This window comes from Perna viridis, chromosome 15 (assembly GCF_037379345.1).
Source record: "Perna viridis isolate PV_CMFRI_1.1 ecotype Kerala chromosome 15, ASM3737934v1, whole genome shotgun sequence".
NCBI classification, from domain to species: domain Eukaryota; kingdom Metazoa; phylum Mollusca; class Bivalvia; order Mytilida; family Mytilidae; genus Perna; species Perna viridis.
Window position 1 is genome coordinate 10,155,177 of NC_142459.1, and position 23,128 is coordinate 10,178,304.

Sequence of the window (23,128 nt, forward strand, 5' to 3'; positions counted from 1 at the left end):
GATTTACCAGAGGACAGACTTACACCGGGTCCACCTTTCACGTATGTCGGTCTGGACACCTTCGGACCCTGGAACGTATTGACCCGCAAGACTAGACAAGGATCATCGAATAGTAAGCGATGGGCTATTCTTTTACGTGCATGACAACCCGGGCAGTACATATTGAGCTTATCGAATCAATGAGCGGTTCATCGTTCATAAACGCTCTCCGAAAATTTCTGTCAATTAGAGGATCGGTCAAAGGTTTTCGTTCTGACCGTGGTTCAAATTTCATAGGTGCAACTGACAATCTAGACATAGAAGCTATTCATGTGGACGATAAAGCCGTCAAGAACTATCTTTGTGAAAACGGATTCGTTTGGTAATTTAATCCTCCCCACTCCTCACACATGGGAGGAGTGTGGGAAAGGTTAATTGGTGTGACAAGGAGAATATTAGACTCAGGTATCTTAACATCTTCGAGCAAAACATTGACAAATGAATCTCTTCTTACCTTCATGGCAGAAGTTGTAGCAATCATTAACTCTAGACCCATTGCTAATATATCATCAGATCCAGAGATGCCTTTAATTCTAAGTCCATCGATGCTTCTTACCGGAAAACAAGATTACTTACCTGTCTCTTTGAACATTAAAGACAGGCCCCGTGCAGGTCCGGGTGTTAAAAGAATAGGCCTGCAGCAGCGCTAAGCTTGTCGTATAAGGCGACTAAATAGTGCTCAGAAACCTAGCCGGGGCTAGGCGCTCTGCCTACAGAGCAACTGGGATGTGTGCCCCAGGTGGTGGAATGGGGTACCCCTGGCGTGTTACATGCTGGGGTTGTCAGGCTATAATACGGAAAACCTGACCGCAAACCATAGTGGTGCACCGTGTTGGGAAAGATGCCACGTTCCTCGCACGTTAAAGAACCCTGTTGTGGTATTCGATAGGAGTAGGAACCTTTGCGCTCCGCCACAGTAGGCTAAATTGCCCGACCTTACCCATCCCCCCCTTTTTCCAGTGGCAATCAAAATTTGTCGACCTTATTGTCCTTGTGTCCCATCCTTTTTTTTCATTTCATGTTCATTTTATCATCCATTTCATGTTCATCGTCTGAATATAGCTGAAATATTGCTGCTCGGACGTTAAACCCCAACAAACAAACAAACAAACAAACATTTATAGAGCCGAATGGAAACACGTCAAGATGCTGTCAGATACCTTTTGAAAGCAATGGAGGTCGGACTATTTATATTCTCTGCAGAAGCGACGGAAGTGGCACAATGACAATGAAAACTTGAAATCTGGTGACGTAGTTCTATTACGAGACAAGAATGAATGACCTGTTGGAATCATTGTTGAAGCCATCGAGAGCGATGATGGTAAAGTGAGAAAAGGCAGTGTCCGCATTCACAGGGACGGCAAAAATGTGACTTACACAAGACCAATTAGTGAAATGGTTTTGTTGGTAGATTAATTGTGTGACACGGACAATTGTCAGAGAATTGTAACATTCAATAGGTGTTATTTTGTAATTAATTTGGATCATTTGCGACATTAATGGTTTAATATCAGATGGGGAGTGTTCTGTTACCGGGTAACAATTTATTTTTCTTTTTTCTTTCTTTTTTTTTTAAATAAAAACATTATTTATTTTAAATTCTTTTGAATTTATACTGTTTATTGGGCTATGTTGTTAGAAAATGTACATTATATACACTATAGCAGAGGTGGATTTTCCAGTATTACATGTTCACAATTTACTTCAATCTTGAAATTACACAACAGCATTACCCTTTTACAAAGTTGCTTAAGGCTACATTAGGTACTTTTATATGTTTTCATTATAGGTATGGATAGTATCGCTTACCATGTGAAATGAATAATAGGAAAAGTCACATATTAACTGTATTGTATATTCCAGTATTACTAAAGTATAGTTTATCAATGTGTCAGTTCAGTATAAATAGCTTTCAGGATATATGGCCTCGTTAGAAACAGTTGTTTCCAAATCCTTTGTTTTATACTCGCTACAGCAATGATATTTCCACCATGCATTAGGGTAGTGGATTTTAAGTTATTTTTAAATTACTAGGTTGAAAAAAGTGCTAGGTATTGGCTGATGACACTGTTTTTTGTTTTGTGATCAGTTCAAGAGAAAAAAAATAAAAAATAAAAAAAATAAATTGTTACCTGGTAACAGAACAGACCCAGTCGTAGGCAGGGCTATCTGGGCAGGCCATAAGTTTACTTACATATTGAAGACCTAATTTCAAACGTCTGTCTCCAAGGGATGGTTCATTTGCTACGGCATAAAGGCTCTCAATAGGAGAGGTTCTGAAGGCACCAAGGCAAAGTCCAACCCCTGGTGGTGAACAGCGTCTAAAATTTTAAGGTAAGATTTTTTGGCGGAACCATAAACAATAGATCCATAATCAAGTTTAGACCTAACCAAAGATCTATATAAATTTAATAAAATTGAGGTATCAGCACCCCAATCGGTACTAGACAGCATTTTTAAAATATCTAGTGCCTTAAGACACCTAGATTTAAGTAATTTGATATGGGGAAGAAAAAGTTTCTTTGTTGGGGTTTAACGTCCGAGCAGACGATGAACATAAAATGGATGATAAAATGAACATGAAATGAAAACAAAAGGATCGAACACAAGGATAATAGGGTCGACAAATTTTGATTGCCACTGGAAAAAGGGGGGATGGGTAAGGTCGGGCAATTTAGCCTCCTGTGGCGGAGCGCAAAGGTTCCTACTCATATCGAATACCACAGCAGGGTTCTTTAGCGTGCGAGGAACGTGGCATCTTTCCCAAAACGACGCACCACTATGGTTGGCGGTCAGGTTTTTCGCATTACAGCCTGACAACCCCACAATGTAACACGCCAGGGGTACCCCATTCCACCACCTGGGGCACACATCCCAGTTGCTCTGTGGGCAGAGCGCCTAGCGATATGGGGAAGAAAAGAAAGTTTACTATCAAAAAGTAATCCAAGAAATTTTGTTTCTTCTACTATTTTGATTTTAGTACCATAAAGAAAGAGATCTGGGTCCGGATGTAGCTTTCGCCTTCGACAAAAGTGCATACCAACAGTTTTAAATGTAGAAAACTTAAACCCATTCTCCAAAGCCCATTTCTCAATTCTTTTGAGGCAAAGTTGTAACTGCCTTTCAATATTACTCATATTTTGTCCCCTGTAGCAGATCAAAAAGTCGTCTACACACAAGGAACCGTCAATATTGTCCCTCAAAACTTGGGCTAAACTATTAATTTCAATACTGAAGAGAGTGACAGAAAGAATACTTCCGTGAGGAACTCCCATTTCCTGTTCCTTCTCCTCAGAAAAAGTCGAATTTACCCTTACATTTAAATGACGATCTGATAAAAAAAATAGACAAGAACAGAGGAAGTCTTCCTTTCAACCCCATATCAAATATATCTTTTAAAATACCATATTTCCACGTCGTGTCATAGGCTTTTTCTAAATCGAAAAAGACCGACACAACATGTTCATTTTTAGCAAATGCATTTCTGATGAGCTTTTCAAACCGGACTAAATATTCAAGAATACTTCTGCATTGCCTAAAACCACACTGAATATTAGTGAGTAAGTTGTGCTTCTCAAGGAACCACACAAGGCGATCATTGACCATTCGTTCTATTGTCTTGCAGACGCAGCTTGTCAATGCGATCGGGCGATAATTTGAAGGATCCGTATGATCCGTTCGTGGTTTTGGGATAGGGACAACTGAAGCCGTTTTCCAGATGGACGGAACGTTACCAGAAGTCCATATCTCGTTCATTAACGCAAGAAGTGTATGTAGAGATGGATCGGGAAGATGTTTCAAAAGTTGATAGTGAATATTATCTAGCCCACTAGCTGTATCGTGGGCTTTAGCCAGTGACGATTTTAGTTCCTCTATAGAAAATTGAGAGTTGTAGGATTCAGCATTATTTCACTTGAAGTTTAATTTTGTCTTTTCTGCAGATGATTTAATTTTTTGAAAATTCGGTTTGTAGTTAGTTGAGGTTGAATGCTTAACGAAAGTTTCGGCTAGCTTATTGGCGATATCTTTATCGGTGGTTAGAGTGGTATTACCAACTTTAAGGTGTTTCGCTGAAGAATTCGAACTTTTTCCTTTTACTTTTCTAATAAAATTCCATACTTTATTGAGAGGAGTGTGAGATTTAATACTAGAAACAAAACATGTCTCCTTTGTTTACATGTACGTCGAGCTTTTGCTCGAAATATTCGGAAGTTTGACAGATTTGCTAGTGTAGGATGTTTGTCACACCGGCGATGGGCCTTGTTGCGTTCTTCGATCGCTTTGTCGCACTCATCAGTAAACCATGGTTTACTAGGCCTTTTTGAATTTGTCGAGGTTTTAGGTATTGTTTTGTTAGCTATTGATGTCAGTCTTTCATTAAATAATAAAATGGGATCTTCAACATCCTTCATCGTTTCTAATCGTAATTCGTCAAGACAGTGGGCTTCAAATGAAGCCATATCTGCTTTCTCAAAACGAGGTTGACGTTCCTCTGTTTTGGAGGATAAATGCTCCAAAACAATTGGAAAATGATCACTCCCGCACAAGTCATCATGAACTCGCCATGTAAACTCTGAAAGTACGAGAGGATCACAAATGCTTGAATCAATAGAAGAATACGATCCATTGTCTGAATGAAGGAACGTTGAAGATCCGTCATTAAATATGCACAAATCTTGCTGAAAGAGCTCCTCAACTTTGTTACCTTTATCATTCGTATGATTACTTCCCCATAAAGGATTATGAGCATTAAAGTCTCCCAAAATAATAAATGGTTTGGGCAACTGTTTAACCAAATCAACTAATTTATTTCTGCACAAAATTGAATTTGTGGGAATGTAAATGGAACAAACGGTTATGGTTTTATCAAGGGATAACCGAACGGCCACTGCTTGTACAGTTAAAGGAACTGAACTATGTATTACTCTGTCCCTAATAAAAATGGTAGATCCACCCGCAGCTCGTTCATTTGCCTCTGCAAATGTACTATACATTGTATATCCTTTTACGGAAATTTGATCCGTTTCTTTTAAATGAGTCTCCTGGAGACATAATGCAACTGGTAAAATAGATTGAACAAGAAGAGTTAATTCCAAAATATTAGTCTTTAAACCTCAACAATTCCATTGAAGTAATTTGGCCATTTTTATGGGTGACGAATGGGGGATATTTTCTCTGACTTGGATCCGCGACCACGACTCGATGACCTTCTAGTACGAGTGCCACCATTAAGGTCAATTCGAATTGACTGAGCACGCTGCTCCTTGTATTTTGTCATGGCAACAGGATCTGTTTGGTCCATGATCTGTTGTTTCCATGGCAGACTCGGAATCCGAGTCCAACACCACTGTCTAAACAGTTGCCTAGACTTAGATTTCTCCAAGTCCTCCACACGGAAATTCCGCAACTTTTTTTGGGGTTGGACTTTCTTCTGTTGAGAAGATTTGGAAGACGAAGATGATGACTGTTGTGATGAGGGAGATGATTTTGAAGATGATCCGGAAGTTTTGGATGACTGAGTCTGGGAACATTGGTGAGATTTTTTAGCTCTGGCCTTTTTAATTTCCTCTAAACATTTTTGGATGGTTTCATTATTTTGGTGGATACCTCAGTGGGCAGTTTGCAAGACCATTGATATCCTCTTTCCAATTCATGATCGTCTGCACCTCAACAGTCGAGTACAGACAAGCACGCTTGGCAAAACTAGCATATGATGTTTTGCCAGATGCAAGAACATTGTTGGAAAGGGGCAACTTCTGGCGGGCTTCACTATATGAAATTTTGTTTTCAATTTTTAGCTTTAACATATCTTTTTCTTTTTTATAAGGAGGGCAATCTTTAGATGATCACATGTGAGCTTCCTCACAGTTTCTGCATTTCAGATCTTTTTTGCAGTCGATTCCCTCGTGTCCTTCTTCAGAGCATCGGGAACAAAACAGCTTTCCTCTACTGTAAAGAAGTAAGTTCTTTGGATTGTCAAGTGGCCAATGTCACATAAAACAAAAAAATGTAAAACATAAATTTAATAAACAAAACAAACTAAAGTAAATTCAAGATAAATGTCATCATGAAATGAATAAACATAAATGTAACTAAATATACACGCACAAGACAGAACTAAATATAATGGAATGAAATAAACACATAAACTAAATGATTCACAGTCTCCACACACCACCATTTTTTCTGCACACCTCCCGGTAAGGTCGAACGTTGCATGTACTGTAAAATTAACGAATGAAATGGGTTGTTTCCCTTGGACTTTTGTTATAATTATAACTGGACGAAATATAGACTAATTTCACACATTTTTTTGTAGATTTCTATATTGACGAAGAGAACACCAGATGATATATATTTCACTATAATGCTGTATTCAGTAAGCCATGACTGGTTAAACGAACATATCTAGCACGGACTTCTCGGTTACTTTACAAATTAATATAACGGACTTTGTGCTCCAAAAATAATAAATTCCTAGCTTTCCAACGGTTTTTTTTTAATCACCGACATTACTTCACCGACTCTAGGCGTTATTACACCATCTCGGGAACATCAGGTTGATAACCATTTTATCACCGACAGGTCGACGCTTCTAGCTATGTGCAAGACGCACACCAAAACCGGGTCTAAAAACCCCTGAGTATTGTAAACATTAGCCTAGGGATATCCATGTCCTGAATTGACAATTATAATTCCCCACTGCTACTTTACCGAACTCAATGCTTCACTCAATGACCATGTGCCGACTGATATAAAACTCACCTGTTAAATTTCTATACGTGTACAATCTCGTGATTTCACAAAAGGTCTACTTGATTCGATTTACCGGTGTTAGTGGTATTTAAAGCTAGGATAGTTTAAATAGTCCTGTATGGAAAAAATGTAAACGACAATTAACTGGAGTTTGTTACAAATGTCCCTTTCCTAAAGACTAAAGAACATTTAGTCCAACCAAAACACAAACTTCAGAAAAATTCTGTAAGAAATATATATAAAATCACAATACAAAATGTACATGAATATCATAATAAAAAAATTCTGTAACACTCAGGGGTTGTCTAAACGTCATCACATCTTGATAACACATCTGCAACAATATTCGTCTTGCCTGCAATGTAACAAATATTATATTTAAATTCCTGAAGTATCAAACTCCAACGTAGTAACCGTTGGTTGGTAGTTTTCATTCTCTGTAACCACTGTAAAGGAGCGTGATCTGTATTAATAGTAAACTCTTTACCCTCAAGGAAATTTCTCAATGTTTTTACCGCCCAAATGATAGCAAAGCACTCTTTCTCTACCACTGCATAGTTGCATTCAGATCCGGAAAGTTTCTTGCTGATAAACATGATTGGATGTCTCCCATCGTCAAACTCTTGTTCAAGCACAGCACCTAGACCCTTTCCTGATGCATCAGTCTGCAAAATAAACTTTTTAGAAAAATCTGGACTCCGCAATACAGAGTCACTACAAATACAATCTTTCAGTTTGTCAAAAGCTTTTTGTGTTGTGTCTGACCATTTAACTTTGATTGGTGCGTTTTTCTTTGTGAGGTCAGTTAGCGGTACAGATATGTCTGAAAACTGTGGTATGAATTTCCTGTAAAAGCCGATGAGACCGAGGAATGATCTGACCTGTTTCTTAGTTACAGGTGCCGGAAACTGCCGTATAGCGGAAACTTTGTCCTGTACAGGTTTAAGCTTACCACTTCCTGCAATGTGACCTAAAAATTCCAGCTCACCATAACCAAATAAACATTTACTTGGTTTTGCAACGAGCTTTGCCTGTCTAAGCGAATCAAATACTGCTCGTAAATGCTCAATATGATACTCCCACGTGTCGCTAAATATGCCAATATCGTCGATGAATGAATCAGCGAACTCGTCGTACCCTGCCAAAACTTTGTCCATCATACGAACAAAAGTAGCACCTGAATTCATCATTCCAAACGGAGCAACAGTAAACTGATAATGTCCGAACGGTGTAATAAATGCGCTCTTCTGTCGACTAGCTGAATCAAGGGGGACTTGCCAATAGCCCATCGTTAAATCTAATTTACTTATGTATCGTGCTCTGCTGACTTTATTTAGTACTTCATCCATTCTAGGCATCAAAACCGGATCAAAGATTGTCTGTTTAAGTCCCGATAATCGACACAAAAACGAATTGTATTGTTTTTTTTCTTAACTAATACTATAGGAGCCGCATACGGACTATCGGAAGGCTCAACAATACCTGCAGCTAACATATCATCAATCTCTTTCTTAACTTTGTCTCTAAGTGCGTATGGTACTGGATACGGACGCTTGTATATTGGTTCATCTGTTTTTGTAATTACTTTATGTTCTATAATATTGGTTACCTTAGGTACATCACTAAAGATGTCTTCATACTCAGACAGTAGTTCTTGTAGCTGTTTGTTCTCTTCAACTGTCAGCTCTGGAGAAATGTTAACATCTTCAACACTTTCTTTTCTACGTAAGACGGGAGTAATTGCTGTATTCATCTCACTGTCATCTGTACCTTCATCTGTGTTAAGACCTGAAATTACCTTTAAGCACGCAGCAACATCTGCTGTAACAGTATTACCCTTATCATTATCTACCCTTTCATGCCATAATTTGAGCATATTAACATGAAATACTTTTTCTTTTCCTCCTCTTACTCTGATTTTATAGTCAACTGGACTAACTTTGTCAGTAACTTCAAACGGTCCTTTCCAACTAGCTAATAACTTTGATGTATGTGTAGGCAATAACACCAGTACGTTTTGGCCAACCTCTAACTTCCTATCTCTTGCTTTTCTATCATAGTATAGTTTTTGTCTCTGTTTTGCCTGTTTCTCGTTTCCAGTGGCATACTCAGCCATTGTTCTCATTTTTTCTCTTGTATCTAATAAATAGCTCAATACAGAATGTTGACATGTACTCGGCTCTTCCCACTCCTCTTTCAGCACCGCAAGAGGACCTCTTATATGTCTGCCATATAACAGTTCAAATGGCGAAAACCCAGTGCTCTCATTTGGCACCTCTCTATATGCAAATAATAAGTAGGGGATATATTCATCCCATGTCTTTGGCTTTGCTCTTGCATATGCTTTCAACATTTTCTTCTGAAATGCAGAAACTGTGAGGAAGCTCACATGTCATCATCTAAAGATTGCCCTCTTTATAAGAAAGAAAAAGATATTTTAAAGATAAAAACTGAAAACAAAATTTCATATAGTGAAGCTCGCCAGAAGTGGTCCCTTTCCAACAATTTTCTTGCATCTGGCAAAACATCTTATGCTAGTGTTGCAAAGCGTGCTTGTCTGTCCTCGACTGTTGAGGTGCAGACGATCATGAGTTGGAAAGAGGATACCAATGGTCTTGCCAAACTGCCCACTGAGGTATCCACCAAAATAATGAAACCATCCAAAAAATGTTTAGAGGAAATTAAAAAGGCCAGAGCTACGAAATCTCACCAATGTTCCCAGACTCAGTCATCCCAAAATTCCGGATCATCTTCAAAATCATCTCCATCATCACAACAGTCATCGTCTTCCAAATCTCAACAGAAGAATGTCCAACCCCCAAAAAAGTTGGGGAATTTCCGCGTGGAGGACTTGGAGAAATCCAAGTCTAGGCGACAGATTGTGTCGCCTGTGGTGTCGGACTCGGATTCCGAATCTGACAGGGAAACAACAGATCATGGACTTTGTCCAGGTGAAAACTGGCTGGGTCCCGACCTTGATCAGATTGACCAAACAGATCCTGTTGCCATGAAAAAATACAAGGAGCAGCGCGCTCAGTCAATTCGAATTGACCTTAATGGTGGCACTCGTACTAGAAGGTCATCGAGTCGTGGTCGCGGATCCAAGTCAGAGAAAATATCCCCCATTCGTCACCCATAAAAATGGCCAAATTACTTCAATGGAATTGTCGAGGTTTAAAGGCTAATATTTTGGAATTAACTCTTCTTGTTCAGTCTATTTTACCAGTTGCATTATGTCTCCAGGAGACTCATTTAAAAGAAACGGATCAAATTTCCGTAAAAGGATATACAATGTATAGTACATCTGCTGAGGCAAATGAACGAGCTGCTGGTGGATCTACCATTTTTATTAGGGACAGAGTAATACATAGTTCAGTTCCTTTAACTACCGATCTACAAGCAGTGGCCGTTCGGTTATCCCTTGATAAAACCATAACCGTTTGTTCCATTTACATTCCCCCAAATTCAATCTTGTGCAGAAATAAATTAGTTGATGTGGTTAATGTTTGTTTTGTTTGTTTGTTGGGGTTTAACGTCCGAGCAGCAATATTTCAGCTATATTCAGACAATGAACATGAAATGGATGATAAAATGAACATGAAATGAAAAAAAAAGGATGGGTCACAAGAATAATAGGGTCAACCAATTTTGACTGCCACTGGAAAAAGGGGGAATGGGTAAGGTCGGGCAATTTAGCCTCCTGTGGCGGAGCGCAAAGGTTCCTACTCCTATCGAATACCACAGCAGGGTTCTTTAACGTGCGAGGAACGTGGCATCTTTCCCAACACGGTGCACCACTATGGTTTGCGGTCAGGTTTTCCGTATTATAGTCTGACAACCCCAGCATGTAACACGCCAGGGGTACCCCATTCCACCACTTGGGGCACACATCCCAGTTGCTCTGTGGGCAGAGCGCCTAGCCCCCCGGCTAGGGTTCTGAGCACTATTTAGTCGCCTTATACGACAAGCTTAGCGCTGCTGCAGGCCTATTCTTTTAACACCCGGACCTGCACGGGGCTTGATGTGGTTAAGCAGTTGCCCAAACCATTTATTATTTTGGGTGACTTTAATGCTCACAATCCTTTATGGGGAAGTAATCATACGAATGATAAAGGTAAAAAAGTTGAGGAGCTCCTTCAGCAAGAAGATTTGTGCATATTTAATGACGGATCTTCAACGTTCCTTCATTCAGGCAATGGATCGTATTCTTCTATTGATTTAAGCATTTGTGATCCTCTCGTACTTTCAGAGTTTACATGGCGAGTTCATGATGACTTGTGCGGGAGTGATCATTTTCCAATTATTTTGGAGCATTTATCCTCCAAAACGGAGGAACGTCAACCTCGTTTTAAACTTGAGAAAGCAGATTGGGCTTCATTTGAAGCCCACTGTCTTGAAGAATTACGATTAGAAACGATGAAGGATGTTGAAGATCCCATTTTATTATTTAATGAAAGACTGACATCAATTGCTAATAAAACAATACCTAAAACCTCGACAAATCCAAAAAGGCCTAGTAAACCATGGTTTACTGATGAGTGCGACAAAGCGATCGAAGAACGCAACAAGGCTCATCGCCGGTTTGACAAAAATCCTACACCAGCAAATCTGTCAAACTTCCGAATATTTCGAGCAAAAGCTCGACGTACATGTAAACAACCCAGACGAACCTCTTGGAAAAATTTTGTTTCTAGTATTAAATCTCACACTCCCCTCAATAAAGTATGGAATTTTATTAGAAAAGTAAAAGGAAAAAATTCGAATTCTTCAGTGAAACACCTTAAAGTTGGTAATACCACTCTAACCACCGAAAAAGATATCGCCAATAAGCTAGCTGAAACATTCGCTAAACATTCATCCTCAACTAACTACAAACCGGATTTTCAAAAAATTGAATCATCTGCAGAAAAGACAAAATTAAACTTCAAGTCAAATAATGCTGAATCCTACAACTCTCAATTTTCTATAGAGGAACTAAAATCGTCACTGGCTAAAGCCCACGATACAGCTAGTGGGCTAGATAATATTCACTATCAACTTTTGAAACATCTTCCTGATCCATCTCTACATACACTTCTTGCGTTAATGAACGAGATATGGACTTCTGGTAACGTTCCGTCCATCTGGAAAACGGCTTCAGTTGTCCCTATTCCAAAACCAGGAAAGGATCATACGGATCCTTCAAATTATCGCCCGATCGCATTGACAAGCTGCGTCTGCAAGACTATGGAACGAATGGTCAATGATCGCCTTGTGTGGTTCCTTGAGAAGCACAACTTACTCACTAATATTCAGTGTGGTTTTAGGCAAGGCAGAAGTACTCTTGACCATTTAGTCCGGTTTGAAACGCTCATCAGAAATGCATTTGCTAAAAAAGAACATGTTGTGTCGGTCTTTTTCGATTTAGAAAAAGCCTATGACACGACGTGGAAATATGGTATTTTAAAAGATATATTTGATATGGGGTTGAAAGGAAGACTTCCTCTGTTCTTGTCTAATTTTTTGTCAGATCGTCATTTTAATGTGAGGGTAAATTCGACTTTTTCTGAGGAGAAGGAACAGGAAATGGGTGTTCCTCAGTGAAGTATTCTTTCTGTCACTCTCTTCAGTATTAAAATTAATAGTTTAGCCCAAGTTTTGAAAGGACAATATTGACGGTTCCTTGTATGTAGACGACTTTTTGATCTGCTACAGGGGACAAAATATGAGTAATATTGAAAGGCAGTTACAACTTTGCCTCAAAAGAATTGAGCAATGGGCTTTGGAGAATGGGTTTAAGTTTTCTACATCTAAAACTGTTGGTATGCACTTTTGTCGAAAGCGAAAGCTGCATCCGGACCCAGATCTCTTTCTTTATGGTAATAAAATCAAAATAGTAGAAGAAACAAAATTCCTTGGATTACTTTTTGATAGTAAACTTTCTTTTCTTCCCCATATCAAATTACTTAAATCTAGGTGTCTTAAGGCACTAGATATTTTAAAAATGGTGTCCAGTACCGATTGGGGTGCTGATACCTCAATTTTATTAAATTTATATAGATCTTTGGTTAGGTCTAAACTTGATTATGGATCTATTGTTTATGGTTCCGCCAAAAAATCTTACCTTAAAATTTTAGACGCTGTTCACCACCAGGGGTTGCGACTTTGCCTTGGTGCCTTCAGAACCTCTCCTATTGAGAGCCTTTATGCCGAGGCAAATGAACCATCCCTTGGAGACAGACGTTTGAAATTAGGTCTTCAATATGTAAGTAAACTTATGGCCTACCCAGATAGCCCTGCCTACGACTGTGTCATTAATCCTATTTATGTCGACATTTATCGAAAACATGAAAGCAAAACCCCTCCTTTTGGAATTCGAATAAAACCACATTTGGAAGCAATTCATCTGGAGACCAATGCAGTGACACCTGTTGTTACTTCGAAATGCCCTCCATGGGAGCTTCCACACCCTTCTTTCATTTTTGATCTGCGTGAATATAAAAAGTCCGATACCAATCCTTTATTTTTACAACAAAAATTTTCTGAAATTAAAGCAAATTATCCGGATTTTTCGACGGTGTATACAGATGGCTCAAAAGATGGCGATAGCGTTACATGTGCTGCTGTCCATGGTGACAGAACTGTAACTGAACGGTTGCCATCGAGCGCTTCCATATTCACAGCTGAAGCTCGAGCCATATTGTTAGCACTTAAATTGATTACTCAAACTAATCTGTCACAGTTTATTATTTGTTCTGACTCTTTGAGCTGTCTTTTGGCAATTAAGAATCACAAACTGAAAAATACTCTTATTTTACAAATTTTATATTTTATTCATCGACTTCGGGAATTTGATAAAGAGATTGTTTTCCTATGGGTACCTAGTCATGTTGGTATTCAGGGGAATTCAGTTGTAGACAGGGTTGCCAAAAAGGCATTAAATGTAATAATAAAGGACGTTAGTTTGCCATACACCGATTTTAAACCTTTAATAAGGAAATATATTTTAAAGATGTGGCAGGACCGATGGGACGGTCTTGAACACAACAAACTCAATTCCATAAAACCAGATCTAGGCGTTCATCAATCCGGGTCGGGCAATCGCAAAGAGCAAGTGGTCATGACTAGATGCCGCATTGGACATTCTAGATTTACACATGGCCATTTGCTTGTTGGTGATCCTCCACCTGAGTGTATCCCATGTGATTGCCCTTTCTCTATCAAACATGTTCTTCTGGATTGTGTGGATTTTGCCAACACCAGGCAAAATTATTTTGACTGCGCCAATATGTTTGATTTGTTCAAGACCGTTTCATCTAAAAACATTATCGATTTCTTGCGGGACATCGGTTTATTTAATAAAATCTAAATTGGATACCTTCCATGATTTTTCAATATTTTAAATGTTTTATCGAAGTTATGTTTCTATATGTATTTTATGTCTTAGGTTCACCTTTTATGTACCTTTTTATATGTAAATAGCTGTTTGTTTTAATTTCATTATTTTATGAAGAGACTTTGATCTTGCTTTTAATATTTTCCTTGCATTAAATGTTCTTGCCGTGATATGGCCCTGGTCGCCGAAACGGCAATAAACAACAACAATCAATCAATCAATCAATCAATCAACATTTTCTTTAGTACACCATTGAACTTTTCGCAAAGTCCATTACACATTGCATGATAAGGACTAGTGTGTAATTTACTTATTTGTAGTAATCTACATACCTCAAGCATCAATTCTGACATAAAGTTACTGCCTTGGTCTGTCAACAGCTCTCTAGCTATGCCAACCCTAGAAAATAGACTTATAAGAGCATTAGCAACGGTACTAGCCTCCTGATCTTTCAAAGGAATCGCTTCAGGGTATTTAGTTGCATAATCAACGCATAATAAAATGTAACGGTTTTTGCTATCAGTCATAGGCAAAGGGCCAACAAAATCAAGAGCAATTCGCTGGAATGGCTAATCAGAGGGGCTCGTGGTACTCTCCCCTTTGCTGTACCCATTTAACAATCGGGGCACGATCTACAGTATTCTGCTACTTCATTAAATATACCTGGCCAGAAGAAATGCTGCATAATTCGGTCTCTTGTCTTCTTATTCCCAAGATGTCCCGCTAACGGTAAATCATGTCCTAAAGAAAGAACTGTCTCTCTCAGCTGTCGTGGTAATACAATCTGATGTATAACTTCACCACTAGGCTTCGTATACACTCTATAAAGTAAATCTGAATTGTACATGAAATACGATTGTTGATCTTGATGATCGTCACAAACATATGATCTTACCTTATCTAAAGTCTCATCACTCTTCTGTAACTTAATCAGCTGTTTCCTGTCACAAACCTTAAAATCATTAGAAATATCTGAAAATTCTATAGGTTGTGATATGGGTGTATCACCACTAAGCCTAACTGTAGTCTCATCTATATTCCTATCTTCTTCAACCTGCTTCTTTCTTTGAGACCGAGTCTCAACTGCATGACATGGAATCTTATCCTCTGAAACAAAAACATTTTCACCTCTGGTCTCTGGTACTTCTTCAATACTAAGTGGTACTGAGATATTCACCAAGTTACCAACTATCAAATCTGCGAACGGTGTATCTAAAATCAATGCTTTAACATCGCCTGAAATATAAAGGGTTGAAACGTTAATGCACACCTCTGGACACTGCTTCACTGTACCGTCTGCTAAACATATGTCTCTATTATGACCTGTATAATGATCTGAGCTAGTAAATTTACTATGAACAAATACAGTAGAACACCCAGTATCTCTTAAAACAGAGATTTTATCACTGTTAATCTTACCCTCAACTATATCGAGACCATGTACCTGCACTTTGTCTCCATGACATGAAACACCCGGTAACTTAACGGTTATACCACTGATATAGTCATCCACTGTATGACCCTGCTGTGTTTGTATGCATAAACCAAACTTACTTTGCTTATTCGTGCTCTCTTTGGACTTGTTTGCTCTTGAAGAACAATTTGGTGCTATATGACCTACCTTCTTACAAATAAAGCAAGTTCTAGTCTCTTGTCGTCTTCCTTTCTGTTGAAAAGTCTTACCTTGATGCTTTGCCTGATCTGTATTTATTCTCATATATGATTGTGGTTTAGAACTAACATGTTCGATTTTATGGGCTTGCTGAAATACCTCTGCTTTTTCTATCAACTCGTCAACAGTTTTCGGTTTCTGCTCCTTAATCCAAAGTTTGAGCTCTTGACTACAACTTACCATCAACTGTTCTCTTGTTACTAAATCAATAAATTTACTAAAGTCAGTACCTATCTCTTCGCGTTCCAGCCAGTGCCTAAGAAAACCTACTAATCTGACGGCATACTCCTTGAATGATTCATCAGAAGATTGCCGGGCACTTCTGAACTTCTCCCTGTATGTCTCAGCAGTGAGCTCATATCTAGATAAAATAGCAGTCTTAATTTGACCATAATCTCTACTGTCCTCTTCTGACAATCTAGAAAACGCTTCTAAAGCTTTCCCACAAAGTAAAGGGACTAATCTAAGGGCCCATTCTGGCTTGGGTATTTTGTGTAGGGTTATTAACTTCTCAAATGACTTCAAAAATATATCTGGGTCTTGATTTTCCTGAAACTTCGGAAGTTTTGATTTCAAATGTGAACTTGTCTGAGGTTGTGCTACACCCTGAGATAATTCTTTCTCTCTAAGTTCTAGCTCTTTTAACTTTACCTCCCTCTCCATCTCAGCCCTTCTCATCTCTCTTTCGGCTGCCCTCTCTTCCCTTTCTGTCGCCTGCATGTTTCTCAACAATTCTAGGCATACCTCTACTTTTTCACCCTTCTCTAACAACTCTGTAACCCATGTTGGCAGACCACCGGTTGCCATACTATATAATACAAAATACAAAAATCAAAAATCAAATAAAAAAAAAAAATTCCAACAAATATAAAATAACACAAATATGTGTCAGAATAACACTCTCTGTCTATCTCTGACAGTCAATCTAATATGACAAATGACACAGTGACAATCCCACCGCTGCCACCATTGTAAAGAAGTAAGTTCTTTGGATTGTCAAGTGGCCAATGTCACATAAAACAAAAAAATGGACTTTGTGCTCCAAAAATAATAAATTCCTAGCTTTCCAACGGTTTTTTTTTAATCACCGACATTACTTCACCGACTCTAGGCGTTATTACACCATCTCGGGAACATCAGGTTGATAACCATTTTATCACCGACAGGTCGACGCTTCTAGCTATGTGCAAGACGCACACAAAAACCGGGTCTAAAAACCCCTGAGTATTGTAAACATTAGCCTAGGGATATCCATGTCCTGAATTGACAATTATAATTCCCCACTGCTACTTTACCAAACTCAATGCTTCACTCAATGACCATGTGCCGACTGATATAAAACTCACCTGTTAAATTTCTATACGTGTACAATCTCGTGATTTCACAAAAGGTCTACTTGATTCGATTTACCGGTGTTAGTGGTATTTAAAGCTAGGATAGTTTAAATAGTCCTGTATGGAAAAAATGTAAACGACAATTAACTGGAGTTTGTTACAAATGTCCCTTTCCTAAAGACTAAAGAACATTTAGTCCAACCAAAACACAAACTTCAGAAAAATTCTGTAAGAAATATATATAAAATCACAATACAAAATGTACATGAATATCATAATAAAAAAATTCTGTAACACTCAGGGGTTGTCTAAACGTCATCACATCTTGATAACACATCTGCAACAATATTCGTCTTGCCTGCAATGTAACAAATATTTTATTTAAATTCCTGAAGTATCAAACTCCAACGTAGTAACCGTTGGTTGGTAGTTTTCATTCTCTGTAACCACTGTAAAGGAGCGTGATCTGTATTAATAGTAAACTCTTTACCCTCAAGGAAATTTCTCAATGTTTTTACCGCCCAAATGATAGCAAAGCACTCTTTCTCTACCACTGCATAGTTGCATTCAGATCCGGAAAGTTTCTTGCTGATAAACATGATTGGATGTCTCCCATCGTCAAACTCTTGTTCAAGCACAGCACCTAGACCCTTTCCTGATGCATCAGTCTGCAAAATAAACTTTTTAGAAAAATCTGGACTCCGCAATACAGAGTCACTACAAATACAATCTTTCAGTTTGTCAAAAGCTTTTTGTGTTGTGTCTGACCATTTAACTTTGTTTGGTGCGTTTTTCTTTGTGAGGTCAGTTAACGGTACAGATATGTCTGAAAACTGTGGTATGAATTTCCTGTAAAAGCCGATGAGACCGAGGAATGATCTGACCTGTTTCTTAGTTACAGGTGCCGGAAACTGCCGTATAGCGGAAACTTTGTCCTGTACAGGTTTAAGCTTACCACTTCCTGCAATGTGACCTAAAAATTCCAGCTCACCATAACCAAATAAACATTTACTTGGTTTTGCAACGAGCTTTGCCTGTCTAAGCGAATCAAATACTGCTCGTAAATGCTCAATATGATATGACTTAACGCTTTGTGATTTCAGTTCCTCACAGATTTCTTCATCAGTCAAGGCGTCGAGGTCTCGACCTCGGTATTTAAGGACACCCTGTGACTGATTTAGTAACTTGTGTGCAGATGAAACCACATCAAGGTCACCAATCCTGGATAATTTTAACAAATTTGATGATTGGCCAGGTCTAAGGCATTCAATTAAAATTCCTGGTCTTATTTTCTTTGTATCTTTAACATCACCAGCTACACCCTTGATAGTTTTCTGTATTAAAAAAGGAGAAAGGTCATTAACATTTTTGTCTTTATCTTTTGCAGAAATTACAATAGATCTTGGCCAGTTATTATCCCTTTCGTCAGAAGAATTGCAGACATCACTTCTTCGGTTTTTTTAATAAGAAACATTGGACTCCCCGTTGTTTTTTGTCGCCATGTTAAGTTTTTATAAGTTTCATCGTCTCTGTTCCCCACCCGCCACCGAGTGCCAACACGGGCGATGCTAGGACTCTACGGATTTCCAGCAGATAGCATCAGGGATTCCAGAGACGACATACTCGAACAGAGCGTATCTATCAATGGCGCATAGACAGCGTACTACTCGATTGACCCATGAGCCACAGACTTCTTCATTTGCCATTTGCATGCTTTTGAAAATCTTAGAAACATTGGATTAAACAAAATGCCATCAGTAAAGCAGGTGGACAAATGAAGGGCATGGCGTGACCAGCCGATTGATCGAACCGGGTCCATCCGATCTACCGTTTAGATAACCTAAGAGCCGAGTGGCATATACAGCCGTATCCTCGATCATCTAGCCATCGATGACACGGTGGTTACGTCACGACTGGAGTCTAGATACGACCTTCATCCATTAGGACCTTCTCGCTAACCAATAACTCACAAGTTGCAACTCACGGCAAACAAGTAGGTGAACCCACTTTTTATTTTAAACACCAGGCCCACGGTCGATGCTCGGATCGCTTTAGTCTGGCCTCTAACTTTTGACCTTTCCAGCATGGGTAACCCTACCAGGAGAAAAACTCCAGCTGGCATAGCTCTTAGGTAGGGGTTAATAAAAAAAAAATAATAATCATTTCAAAATAGCAAAAAGTATTAGAAAGAATTAAATTCCGCCAAAAATGCATATTTCTTATAATATATTCCTATGCATACTCATATTTGGGTTACAATTAATAGTAATTGATGAGCAGCTATAATTTAGAGACAAGAAAAGGCAAGTGTATGACTTAAGCGAGATAACTGAAAGAGTAGTTCACTTAAGTGATACAAATTTTGTTCTATTTGTTTTATTTATATTCTTCACCCTTCATTCAAGGGATCCGTATTTTTGAAAAGTAGTCTTTGTAAGATGATGAACTATTATTAAAAAATAATCGATTGAAAATTACATTAAAATTAATTGAATGTTGTCAATTTATTACTACTGCTGAGATTCATTATTGTACCTATCAAAGATACAAACTAACAAATAAATTCAAAGATTTCATCAAAACAATTGAAACATAATTACACACTATTCCACAAACATTTCAAAAGACGAAAGTTTCATAAGTACTCGCGGATGGATCTCCATGCTACAATGGATATCTCAAAAACCATTCAGATCAAAATCTGAAATAAGATTGATTGATTGTTGGGGTTTAGCGCCCGAGCAGCAGTATTTCAGCTATATTCAGGCGATGTACAGGAAAGGGGTGATAAAATGAACATGAAAAAATGATTTTATGAAAAACGGGATGAAACACAAGGACAATGGGGTCGATAAATTTTGATTGCAATTAGAAAAAAGGGAGGGATGAGTAAGGGCAGGCAATTTAGCCTCCTGTGGTGGAGCGCAAAGGTTCCTACTCCGAGAGAATACCACAGCAGGGTTCTTTAACATGCGAGGAACGTGGCATCTTTCCCAACACGGTGCAACATTATGGTTTGTGGTCAGGTTTTCCGTATTATAGCCTGTCAACCCCTGCATGTAACATGCCAGGGGTACCCCATTCCACCACCTGGGGCACACATCCAAGTTGCTCTGTGGGCAGAGCGCCTAGCCCCCGGCTAGGTTTCTGAGCACTATTTAGTCGCCTTTTACGACAAGCTTAGCGCTGCTGCAGGCCTATTCTTTTGACATCCGGACCTGCACGGGGCGATCAATTTGTATGTTGCTGATAGATATTTGCAGCTTGATTCCAAAGTATGTATTATTGTTATCGAGAATTTTGTAACCTGCCTTAAATGAGATAAATATCCTCCTTGTATCTGTTTTACTGTATAAGGATCAGGCAAATAGCTAAAATTTCTTGATGGAGAAAGAATTGATGTGAGTTTAGTAAAATAATTTTTCAAACACAAATCAATACTGTAGATTATTTTTGGAACTAAAATATTCTATTAGATTCGCATCTATTGTCAAGTGCTTAACCGATCTGCAACTTCTTGCACTAATAAATTTCTTTTTGGTGGGTGTGGTGTATGATTATCGTCCACCACGATATTCACCAGATTTTGTACAGGACAATTGCCTTTTCTATATTTAAATGAGTTAAACCGATTAATGTTTAAAAGGAAATATAATTCGCATATGATACAGACAACATACCGTGTATGAATGTTTTACGTGATAAAAACAAGGACTTTAATTAAAAACAATTTCTTGCACTGAGGATATATCGCCCCGTGCAGGTCCGGGTGTTAAAAGAATAGGCCTGCAGCAGCGCTAAGCTTGTCGTAAAAGGCGACTAAATAGTGCTCAGAAACCTAGCCGGGGGCTAGGCGCTCTGCCCACAGAGCAACTGGGATGTGTGTCCCAGGTGGTGGAATGGGGTACCCCTGGCGTGTTACATGCTGGGGTTGTCAGGCTATAATACGGAAAACCTGACCGCAAACCATAGTGGTGCACCGTGTTGGGAAAAATGCCACGTTCCTCGCACGTTAAAGAACCCTGCTGTGGTATTCGATAGGAGTAGGAACCTTTGCGCTCCGCCACAGGAGGCTAAATTGCCCGACCTTACCCATCCCCCTTTTTCCAGTGGCAATCAAAATTTGTCGACCCTATTATCCTTGTGACCCATCCTCTTTTTTCATTTCATGTTCATTTTATCATCCATTTCATGTTCATTGTCTGAATATAGCTGAAATATTGCTGCTCGGACGTTAAACCCCAACAAACAAACTGAGGATATATCCGCTATTTGAAAGCTATACCCCTCCACCACACTCAGTGCTAAACCGAACCTTTTCATGCATATTTTAAAGTACATGGAGGTCATGGATTTGTAATGAGTAATACTCATATCCTGTAAATATTTCGCATCTTAAAAGCAAGACGAGTGATACTTATTGAATCAGGAATTGGTTTTATGTTTACTGAGGTGATTGATATTTTAAAGCGTTCATTGTTTTCCCAATCAACATCGACAATACGCAGTCAGAATCTTAATCTTAATCTTATTGGCTTTAGGTCGTAGTTCATTTTGTTTTGAATGACAAGACTTTGGCTTTCGGAAATCGATGTGTTCTAAATTACCACAAAGGCTATTTTCACTTAACAATGATTTATTTTGGTTATTACCCGTCTATTACAAGGTTTGCTTAAAACATTGGCCCCGTGTAGGTCCGGGTGTAAAAAATATAGGCCTGCAGAAGCGCTAAGCTTGTTGTAAAAGGCGACTAAACAGTGCTCAGAACCCTTTGTTTGTTTGTTTGTTTGTTGGGGTTTAACGTCCGAGCAGCAATATTTCAGCTATATTCAGACAATGAACATGAAATGGGTGATAAAATGAACATGAAATGAAAAAAAAAGGATGGGACACAAGGACAATAGGGTCGACAAATTTTGATTGCTACTGGAAAAAGGGGGGATGGGTAAGGTCGGGCAATTTAGCCTCCTGTGGCGGAGCGCAAAGGTTCCTACTCCTATCGAATACCACAGCTGGGTTCTTTAACGTGCGAGGAACGTGGCATCTTTCCCAACACGGTGCACCACTATGGTTTGCGGTCAGGTTTTCCGTATTATAGCCTGACAACCCCAGCATGTAACACGCCAAGGGTACCCCATTCCACCACCTGGGGCACACATCCCAGTTACTCTGTGGGCAGAGCGCCTAGCCCCCGGCTAGGTTTCTGAGCACTATTTAGTCGCCTTATACGACAAGCTTAGCGCTGCTGCAGGCCTATTCTTTTGACACCCGGACCTGCACGGGGCGTGCTCAGAACCCTAGCCGGGGGCTAGGGCGCTCTGCCCACAGAGCAACTGGGGTGTGTGCCCCAGGTGGTGGAATGGGGTTACCCCTGGCGTGTTACATGCTGGGGTTGTTAGGCTATAATGCGGAAATCCTGACCGCAAACCATAGTGGTGCACCGTGTTGAGAAAGATGCCACGTTCCTCGCACGTTAAAGAATCCTACTGTGGTATTCTCCCGGAGTATGAACCATAGGGCTCCGCCACAGGAGGCTAAAACCCGACCCTGCCCACCTCTCCCTTTGCAGTGGCAATAAAAAATTATTGACCCCATTGTTCTTGTGTCCCATCCCTTTTTCATTTCGCCCCGTGCAGGTCCGGGTGTCAAAAGAATAGGCCTGCAGCAGCGCTAAGCTTGTCGTAAAAGGCGACTAAATAGTGCTCAGAAACCTAGCCGGGGGCTAGGCGCTCTGCCCACAGAGCAACTGGGAAGTGTGCCCCAGGTGGTGGAATGGGGTACCCCTGGCATGTTACATGCTGGGGTTGTCAGGCTATAATACGGAAAACCTGACCGCAAACCATAGTGGTGCACCGTGTTGAGAAAGATGCCACGTTCCTCGCACGTTAAAGAATCCTACTGTGGTATTCTCCCGGAGTATGAACCATAGGGCTCCGCCACAGGAGGCTAAAA

The 23,128-nt window shown here is 39.4% G+C and overlaps 1 protein-coding gene and 1 long non-coding RNA gene across 2 annotated transcripts in view; one reads left to right on the forward strand and one right to left on the reverse strand.

The window, feature by feature from the left end:
- Positions 1-23,128, forward strand: part of LOC148596872 (uncharacterized) — a 416,353-nt gene that overhangs the window by 303,353 nt on the left and 89,872 nt on the right. The window lies entirely within an intron of this gene.
- On the reverse strand, positions 6,393-7,537 carry LOC148596880 (uncharacterized). The gene is made up of 2 exons (XR_015919134.1): positions 6,805-7,537; positions 6,393-6,678 (listed from the first exon to the last, which is right to left on the reverse strand). It is a non-coding gene; the product is annotated as an uncharacterized LOC148596880 (long non-coding RNA).